This window comes from Nicotiana tabacum, chromosome 1 (genome assembly GCF_000715075.1).
Source record: "Nicotiana tabacum cultivar K326 chromosome 1, ASM71507v2, whole genome shotgun sequence".
NCBI classification, from domain to species: Eukaryota; Viridiplantae; Streptophyta; class Magnoliopsida; order Solanales; family Solanaceae; genus Nicotiana; species Nicotiana tabacum.
Window position 1 is genome coordinate 71,882,022 of NC_134080.1, and position 10,669 is coordinate 71,892,690.

Consider the following 10,669-nt stretch of genomic DNA (forward strand, 5'->3'; position numbering starts at 1 on the left):
TTCCCTCGATCTCTATCTTGTTCGGTCTCGATCTTGGTCGATTTCGATCTTAATCGGTCTCATCCACGAAACTAACTTTGCACCATGGTTCGGTATAATACGAGGCTGAACTTTAGTTTATCACGTTCCAATCTCGATCAGTCATACAAAATGGGCAAGCCTGAATTTAACCATATACATAAATATTTGAATATTTGATTATCCACCAAGGGGGGGGGGGGCTTCATATCGTATTCTAGAAATGCTACTCCTAGTAGACAGTTGAGAAATAAATGAGAAAAGAGAAGCTTCCTTCCAATTAAAAAGTAGTTAGACCTAATAACAAATATCGTTGACTTTGAATATAAATGAGATCATTATAAAAGAAACGCTATTTCTTGAATAAAGATTCTAAAGATTCGAGAAAACTCTACCCTCCACCCTCCTGGTGTGCAATTTCGACAAAGTTCCCTCATTTCTGATTTTTATTTTCTTTTATACTTATAAATAAAGACTATAAATAATAATCCTATAATATTTGTTTTTTCAACGTTGCTTCATCGTTTTAGATGTCAAAGCCTTTACCTCTTCTTCTACAATGGCTGTCCTTATTCCTAATAGTCTCTCAACTCTTCTATGCTTCTCAAGCTGATTTAGGAACAGCAAGCCAGTATAGCCCACCATACACACGTAAGTTATTATCTTCCAGTTCCTACAAAAAAAGATATGTCAAAATGCTAAAATCTCTTGTTTTACCTCTCATAGCATATTGCACAATTAGAAATTGCGTGATCTGGAGGTCATGTGTTCGAGTCGTGAGAACAGTTCCATGCAGGAATACAAAATAAGGCTACGTACGTATAATTGACTAAATGTGGTCAACACTTGGTGCACTACGCTGCCAATTTTTTTTATAGCTTATTTTTATTTCAGATCATGAATATTTCTCCACCAATTTTCTCAAACAGCCAGTGCATGTTTTGGGAGTGATTCAACTCATTCCCTTCAAGCAACTTCTTTGCAGCAGCTGGTGAAGGGATTTGGGACGATGGAGCTGCTTGTGGAAGACAGTATTTGATTAGTTGCATTAGCTCAATTTTGCCCAGAGCTTGTAAATCAGGAGAGACTATTCAGATCAAGATTGTTGACCGGGCACAAACTGTAGCTTCTAAGCCTACAAGACAAGGAACTACCACAGGCCTTTCTAGTGGTGCTTTTGCTGCAATTGCTGATTCAAATGCCCTTTCTCTTAATATCGATTTTCAACAGTAAGCAATTCTTCCTATATCAGTTTATTCTACGAGTAACTTTTTTCGAGAATTCCTTTTTTTTTTTCAAAAAGAATTTTTATTTTTGAAAAATTGATGCATATAGAAACGAGTTTCACATTAATAGCGGTCACTATACGAGGTAAGCCATGACCGTGACTTAAGGTCCGATCCCTTATACACTTCGGCCATCACTATGGTTTCGACCTTCTAGGTATCTGGTATAAAAAGGCAGCTTGGTGTGCTAAGCTTGAATAGGTCAAAATCCGACCATAAGATGGTTATTCTTAAAAGGAACGATAAGGGGTCGACCAAGTCGTAGTCATGCCCACGGGGCCTGATAGCAAAGAACACCTCGGCCATTGCCGGGGTCGAACCATCAGAAAGCTTAGATCGCAGGACAGGTGTAATGTGTGGGCAAGTAATGAAGGGTACAGTCATGAGAAAGTACGCCGGTTAAAGACCATTGGACAAAAGGGAAAGTGGTCAGTATATATAGAGAGGGGAAGGTCACCAAGGGATCATCGAAGTCCAGACCTAGCTACAACATTTTACAATCATTATCATGGAACCAACGAAGAGAGATCTCTGAGTCATCAATAGCTTTCTCTCTTCACTTCTGTGCTCTTACGAGTATGGTGCATGCCTATATTAGATGTAAGCTCATCATTCACATTTGATGTATGATAATCATCTTAAGAAATGTTACATAATCTTGTTCTTCTTCGACTTTTGTATTCAATATATTTGGATCTAAATTTAATTATGTTTGGTTAAGATTTAGCTTTTATCTCACTGTTAATTGGTTTAGCTAAAAGGTTTAACACTTCTTTAGTCAAACAATTTGGCGCCAATAGTGGGGATTTCTTATCCAAATTCTTTAGTTTTCTTTAGATCTAGAACCAGCCAAGTATCACTTCCGGTCTGCTACAACCTCACCATCTTGGTGACAACACAAACTAAAAAAAAATGATGATAGATAAGTTCTTAGCACAACTTTATCGATCCAGGTCATATCCCTAAACAAAATAAAAATTATGACCGACGTCTATATGAGACCCATGCCCCGCCCGTGACGGCGGGTTCAGCAAATCATATGCGTGGGCGAAATGGGATCACGATCACTATGTGCTTGGCATGTCCTCGGTGCCATGCGATATATCCACCTTGTGCACCAACCTGTACCTTCACCCCTTGGCTAGGGACGATAACCCACTACACGACCCTTTGGGAGATTAGGCATATCCCACATTATTTTCGTAACACGCACGCTGGATAATTTATAAATAAAGCATGACATGTTTCCCTTTATGTTTATGCATATCGGACTGGGACTCGGTCTCGGCGTCTCTACAGGTGAGGTAAGCCCAACTCACGAGAAGATTGGACGCAGCTGAACGGCGAAGCGAAAGCGTGGCTGCAAAATAAGAAACCACTGTTCGAGTACTAGGCGGAGCAAGTAACCCTATGACGATGTTCCTCCTTTCACCAACCTTTTAGACCGAGGTAACAGACAATTTCATTTGGGTCTATCTTTACTCTTTTGATTGGTTCGATATAGGAATGCAAGCATTCGCATAAGTATACGAGCGAGGGACTAATGCCTCCTAAACACCTGGGAAGCGCACAATATTCTCCAATGAAAGCCAAATAAAGAAAACTGGGACTCACCCAGGAAATACATAGTATTCTTCAGTGAAATCCAAATTAAGCAAACTGGGACTCGCCCAGGGAACACCCAGTATCCTCCAATAAAATTACGACCGAGCACACCGGTGCTTACCCCGACGCACGCGTAAACAGTACGTCTACGTGCAACGCTCTTCAAAAAGAAACATACATAATAATGATGGTACAACGGGTTACTATTTCGATCTTGCTCGAAATAACACCCCTACGACCAAAGGCCATCGCCAAAAAGGAAGAGTTCGACCTCACTTGAATTACAACGGGTTACTATTTTGATCTTGCTCGAAATAACACCCCTATAACCAAAGGCCGTCGCCAAAAAGGAAGAGTTCGACCTCGCTCGAATTACAACGGGTTGCTATTTCGATCTTGCTCGAAATAACACCCCTATGGCCAAAGGCCATCGCCAAAAAGGAAAAGTTCGACCTCTCTCGAATTACAACGGGTTACTATTTTGATCTTGCTCAAAATAACACCCCCATGGCCAAAGGCCATCGCCAAAAAGGAAGAGCTCGACCTTGCTCGAATTACAACGGGTTACTATTTTGATCATGCTCAAAATAACACCCCTATGGCCAAAGGCCATCGCCAAAAAAGAAGAGTTTGACCTCGCTCGAATTACAATGGGTTACTATTTCGATCTTGCTCGAAATAACACCCCCATGCCCAAAGGCCATCGCCAAAAAGGAAGAGTTCGACCTCGCTAGAATTACAACGGCTTACTATTTCGATATTGCTCGAAATAACACCCATATGGACAAAGTCCATCGCCAAAAAGGAAGAGTTCGACCTTACTCGAATTACAACGGGTTACTATTTCGATCTTGCTCGAAATAACACCCCTATGGCCAAAGGCCATTTCCAAAAAGGAAGAGTTCGACCTCGCTCGAATTACAACGGGTTACTATTTCGATCTTGCTCGAAATAACACCCTTACGGCCAAAGGCCATCGCCAAAAAGGAAGAGTTCGACCTCGCTCAAATTACAACAGGTTACCATTTCGATCTTGCTCGAAATAACACCCCTATGACCAAAGACCGTCACCAAAAGGAAGAGTTCGACCTCGCTCGAATTACAACGGGTTGCTATTTCAATCTTGCTCGAAATAACACCCCTATGGCCAAAGGCCATCGCCAAAAAGGAAGAGTTCGACCTCTCTCGAATTACAACGGGTTACTATTTTGATCTTGCTCAAAATAACACCCTCATGGCCAAAGGCCATCGCCAAAAAGGAAGAGCTCGACCTCGCTCGAATTACAACGGGTTACTATTTCGATCTTGCTCAAAATAACACCCCTATGGCCAAAGGCCATCACCAAAAAGGAAGAGTTTGACCTCGCTCGAATTGCAATGGGTTACTATTTCGATCTTGCTCGAAATAACACCCCCATGTCCAAAGGCCAACGCCAAAAAGGAAGAGTTCGACCTCGCTAGAATTACAACGGCTTACTATTTCGATCTTGCTCGAAATAACACCCATATGGACAATGTCCATTGCCAAAAAGGAAGAGTTCGACCTCACTCGAATTACAACGGGTTACTATTTCGATCTTGCTCGAAATAACACCCCTATAGCCAAAGGCCATTTCCAAAAAGGAAGGGTTCAGCCTCGCTCGAATTACAATGGGTTACTATTTTGATCTTGCTCGAAATAACACCCATATGGCCAGAGGCCATCACCAAAAAGGAAGAGTTCGACCTCGCTCGAATTACGACGGGTTACTATTTCGATCTTGATCGAAATAACACCCCTATGGTCAAAGGCCATCGCCAAAAAGGAAGAGTTCGACCTCGCTCGAATTACAATTGGTTACGATTTCGATCTTGCTCGAAATAACACTCCTATGACCAAAGGCCATCGCCAAAAAGCAAGAGTTTGACCTCGCTCGAATTACAATGGGTTACTATTTCGATCTTGCTCGAAATAACACCCCTACGGCCAAAGGCCATCGCCGAAAAGGACGAGTTTGACCTCGCTCGAATCAAATAGGTTACAATTCAATCTTGCTCGAATTAACACCTTTACGGCCACCGGCCATTGTTGGATCAAATAGGTTACAATTCAATCTTTCTCGAATTAACACCTTTACGGCCACCGGCCATCGTCAAAACATGTAGCTTACAATTCGATCTCGCTCAGAACACCACCTTTACAGACGCCGGCCATCGTCGAATAAAAGAAAGTTCAAACTCAAGCCCTTCATCTTTGGCACAGTGCATCTCCTCGAGTTCAATGCATTTGCGGATAGACTGCATCAACTCCTAGTCCCTTTTCTCCAACTCCTCACCAAGGGATTGGGTGTCGGTACCCGCCCTAAGCCGCTCATGCATCTCACAACATTTGTTGCGATACTGCCTATACTTCTCAAGCATCTTCAGAAAAATCTTTTGCCCGAGTCTCGGCCTTGCGAGCACTCTCGATCTCCAACATGTAAGACTAAAAACAACAAGAAGAAGAGAGTCGATAAGGGCCAAGGTCAAAAAAAAGAGAAAGAGAAGAAAAACAAACAAAGGAGAGAAACTTACCCTTAGGCCTAATGCGGCCACACCTTGTGACAATTCGGCATCGCTGACTTCATGAAGAGACCCACTTTCTACGGTGGAGCATAGAAGGTCAAACTGCAGCACAAAATCCATCGTGTCTCGTAGAAGGTTGAGATCCGATGGGATTTCGAGTATTTGGGAAGGACCTCCTGCTCTTACCACAGTTCGGGTAAATCCCTCCTCGAACATCCTAACATCGTCAGGATCGAGGTCAGATTCAAACTCGTAATCATCAACCATGACGTATTTTCCCCTCTCTTTAGCCGAAGAAGAAGTGCAGCTCGGCCGGGATGTCGAAGGGCCGCCCAAGATAGTAATGGCAACCATAAGACTCCGTCTCTCCAACAATCAGCCTGTTGGCCGCTCACAATAGGTATCGTCTCCACAATTGGGCTGACATCATCTCTGATTTCTATCACCGTCGGGGTAAGGGCGCCCCTCGAAGAAGTGTAGACCAGAGAAGCCTCTTCTAATGCCACCCTCCGTCTCTTCGGTGGGGCCTCATCGCTACTTACGCGAGAAGGTTTGCCTACGGAATGGGGTGCAGGGGTCAGAACTTCCGACAGAGTAATCTCCGAACGCGCAGCTTCGGCCATAGGTGTAGGCTGAACAGTAGTTCTTGGTACAGGACAGGCAGCATCCCTTGGCGTAGGATGAGTAGAAGACTCCGATTGACGGAACGCGAGCAGAGGAGTCCTCGCCCTTCGCACTCTCCCTATCAACAAAGAAAGACGATCATACAACACCAAGGTTATCACGAGATACATAATGAAGAAAAATTATGGCGGGTTGACTCACAAGTGAGTGGCTTGCGCCCATGCTTCTCATGGAAGGACGCCCATTCATGAATCCCCATTGTATGGGGGAGAATGGCGCCTACCCACTTGCGAATATCGTCAACTAGAGGGGGAGGTAGTCTCTCGGCTACAAAAGCAAAAAAAAAATCCTTAGCAATATCACCTGATAGAGAATGATCAACGACCGCCCTAAGAGGAATCAAAAAATAAGTAAAGGAAAACTCATGAGCAAAGTTCCACTCTCTGGGAACCCTGTCGAGTCCGTCACAAGGTGCTCTGTCCACACATAGAAATAGTTTTCCCAGAAGCGGAGATTGGCCTTATCGTCCATCTTCACCACTAAGCTTTTGGTTCCTCGATGGCGCATGTGGATCATTGAACCCGAAGAAAGTAAGGGGTAAATATGTGAAGCATGTGCCTCACGGAAATTCCTCGTCCGGCAAGCTTCGCGTACTTAATAAGCCTAAGAAAAAGTTTGTACACATATGGAGAGAGCTGGGCTGGGACACTTCATTAAAGCGGTAGAAGTCGACCAATAGAGAGGGGAGAGGAAGCGTGTACCCGATAACAAAGGGGTACGCGTAAAATGCACAATACCCCGGGCGGTGCAGATGAACAATATCCTTCCCCATTGCCGGTACCATTTCAATGTGAGGATGGATTCCCCACTTGGCCTTGAGCGCCGTAATCACCGCTTCATCCATTGTAGAAGGAACAGGATCCGGTTCATCTTCGGCAGGGTTGTTAAAATCTGTCCGCATTTTTCCCAGGCGCGGAACTATTTCGTTCACTATCGGAAACCACTCGTCTTCTACCACCTCCATTCCCTCTTCAAGAAGGGGCACATCACTTTCTGGCACCAGAGCTTCAACAAATCTATCAGTCTGAGAAGAAGTACCAGCCATGTGTCCCTCTCGATTGAAGTGAACAAGAACGGTGAGGGAAAAGAAATAAAGGTCACCTCAAATTCTGTCGAAAGTTAAAGTATGAAGGACAAGAGGAAGAGGAAATTCATAAAGTTTCTTTCTCGGGTAAATTGAAAAACGCAGCAGTCAAGTAAAGAATTCCCCCTATTTATAGGAACATATGCCCTAATCGAGAAACCCAAGAGCCGCCAATCAAAAAACTGAAAGGGCGCAGGAAACGATATGGTGCTTGGGAAACGTGCGCCATAATGATGCATAATGGGTATTCATGATACCCCAAATCGATGCAATGATTTAGCTCAGAACTGACGTAACGGTCCGATGTACCACTGAAGCGTCACATCGCCATCTCGCCTTAAGGACCTCTTCCAACGCATAATGTTCTGATTTCTACCAACTCTTGAATCAACAGAGTCCGCCCATCGAGCTCGCCAAGAGGCGACCCCGACGGACGGATGGACTAACTGTATGGGTCAAAATCCGACCATAAGATGGTTATTATTAAAAGGAACGATAAGGGGTCGACCGAGCCATAGTCATGCCCACAAGGCCTGGTAGGAAAGAACACCTCGGCCATTGCCGGGGTCGAACCGTCAGAAAGCTCATATCGTAGGATAAGTGTAATGTGTGGGCAAGTAATGAAGGGTACAGTCATGAGAAAGTACGCCGGTTAAAGACTATTGGACAAAAGGGAAAGTAGTCAGTATATATAGAGGGGGAAGGTCACCAAGGGATCATCGAAGTCCAAACCTAGCTACAACATTTTACAATCATTATCATGGAATCAATCAAGGGAGATCTCTCAGTCATCAATAGCTTTCTCTCTTCGCCTTCTGTGCTCTTACGAGTATGGTGCATGCTTGTATTAGATGTAAGCTCATCATTTACATTTGATGTATGATAATGTTACATAATCTTGTTCTTCTTCGACTTTTGTATTCAATATATTTGGATCTAGAGTTAATTACGTTTGGCTAAGATTTACCTTTTATCTCACTGTTAATTGGTTTAGCTAAAAGGTTTAATACTTTTTTAGTCAAACAAAGCTCCCGCCCGGACCACAAGGGTCTATCGTACGCAGTCTTACCCTGCATTTATGCTAGAGGCTGTTTCCACGGCTCGAACTCGTGACCTTCTAGGTACCTGGTATATTTTACAATAATTAAAACCGTTTGTTAGTAAGTAAATTTGTGATTTATATTTCAGAGATATTTCTTTATACCTAGGTACAGACATGCTACTACTCTTCATTTTAGAAAAACATAAAAGAGAAAAGAAAGAAAATTTCCCCCTAATCCTGCATCAACCGTCATATTTAAGGATTAGATTTAACGTTTTCTAAAATAGGATGTTCAAAAGGTGAGGCATCTTCGTTGTTTCATCTTTCGTCTCGTCTTTCATTTTTTTTTTACAAACCGATACAAGTTTAAGTGGCCACAAAGCCATTTGCTTTTGTTAAGCTAGCTGAGATAATTTTGGAAATTACAGCAGAAAGTTTTGTAAACTTCATAATGACGTAGAGTTTACTCGCATGAAATAATATGATTATTATATTTATAAAAAATAAGTTATTACAATTATCGCACAGGTATGAATATAAAGACTAGTTAAAGAGAAAGAAAAGCTTCGTTACGCCTTATGTAAAAAAGAAATCTGAAAACAAGTATTTTCTCTTTCTTTCTTTTTTTCGATTTTTCTTTTTCTGTGGGAGGGGGACGAGGAAGCCCCAAAATATGGGGAAGTAAAAGATAATTGATTGATCGGCAAAGGGCTAAATATACTCCTCTGCTTTCAAATTTTGTTTACATGTACCCTTCGTTATACTATTGGGCTATCCATACCCCTACCGTTATACTTTGGAACAAAAATACCCCTATTGTCATACTTTGAAACAAAAATACCCCTATTTTAGATGGAGTGCCACGTGGCAACACCAGATTAAAACGACCAATTTCTTTTTTTTACTCGATCCGTTTTTAAAAAAAATCACAACCCGACCCCTATTTTCATTTTTCCAGTTTTTTTTTTTAAATTTCAGTTTTTAAAAAACGAAAATATTTTATTAAAAAACAAAAAAAATCTGTTTTTACAAATTTGTTTTTCCAGTTTTTACAAAACAAAATTCTTTTAAAAATTTAAACAAATGAAAAAAAATATTTTTCAAAACGGAAATATTTTGTTGAAAATAATGTTTTCAGTTTTTAAAAAACGAAAATATTTTGTTAAAAAACGAAAATATCTTTTTTCTATTTTCCAAAAAAAAAAACAGTTTATACAAATTTGTTTTCAGAAATGTTTGTTTTTCATTTTTCCAGTTTTTTTAAAGATTTTCTTTTTGTAAAAACTGAAAAAATAAATTTGTATACACTGAATTTTTTTTTTGTAAAAACAGAAAAAAAAATTCGTTTTCTAGAAACTGAAATTTAAAAAAAAACTGGAAAAAAATGAAAATAGGGGTCGGGCTGTGGGTTTTTTTAAAAATAGATCGGGTAAAAAAAAGAAATGGGTCGTTTTAATCTGGTGTTGCCACGTAGCACTCCATCCAAAATAGGGGTATTTTTATTTCAAAGTATGACAATAAGGGTATTTTGTTCCAAAGTATGACGGTAGGGGTATGGATAGCCCAATAATATAATGAAAGGTACAGGTAAATAATATTTGAAAGTAGAGGGGTATATTTAACCCTTTGCCGTTGATTGATTAGAACGAACGTACCACCTATAGCATACAAAGCAGCAATTCTACCACCACTCAATTTTAATATTAATGTTGACCAGTCCTTTTCGAAAATGCTATACTTTGTTCAACATTTCAAAATTTTATTTTATGACTTGTGCTACTTTGCTTTAGCTAGTTTTTTCTTTTTCTTTTTTTTTTAATTGGGACTCTCTGTTACTGCAGGGTCTAGCATTGTTGTGAAGGATACGGAGAGTCATTCTCCACATTAATAGAAGCTGACATTTTTCTCCGGGTTATCGTGATGGTTTTCAGTGAATTGAATGTACAAATTGACTCTTTCTCATCCTTGTATTTGATTTTGAAACTGCTGATTTATTATGTATCTATTTAGTATGACTAATATTACAGCTTTTATGAAGCTTCTTGATGAAAAGAAAAAGTTATAAAAAAGATTTTATTAAGAGAAGGGTAGTTTAGTGTAGAATATTGAGAATGGGTATTTCTATCATTTCACAGGTTGTCTCCACTAACCACCGTGAAAGTGATTATATTAGTTAAATACTGTACATCTCAGTCGGTTAATACATAGTTTCATTTCTTCTCTTTCTTCTCTCTACTTTTTCTCTCTACAACCTCGCTTGATCCTTTAATTCTTCAGTTGCATGTGTATGACTCCGAGTTCATTATATTAGATCTCGGATTCTATCATGGTATCAGAGCGATCGATCTAAATTTAGGACAAAATTCTTCAAAATTCCAGTAGGAAGCCATTGCTGAAGCTGCTTCC

General features: G+C 40.8%; 1 pseudogene; it reads left to right on the top strand.

The window, feature by feature from the left end:
* The first annotated feature begins 406 nt into the window (after positions 1-406).
* LOC107817926 (EG45-like domain containing protein) lies at positions 407-2,024 on the top strand (annotated as a pseudogene).
* Positions 2,025-10,669: the final 8,645 nt, after the last annotated feature.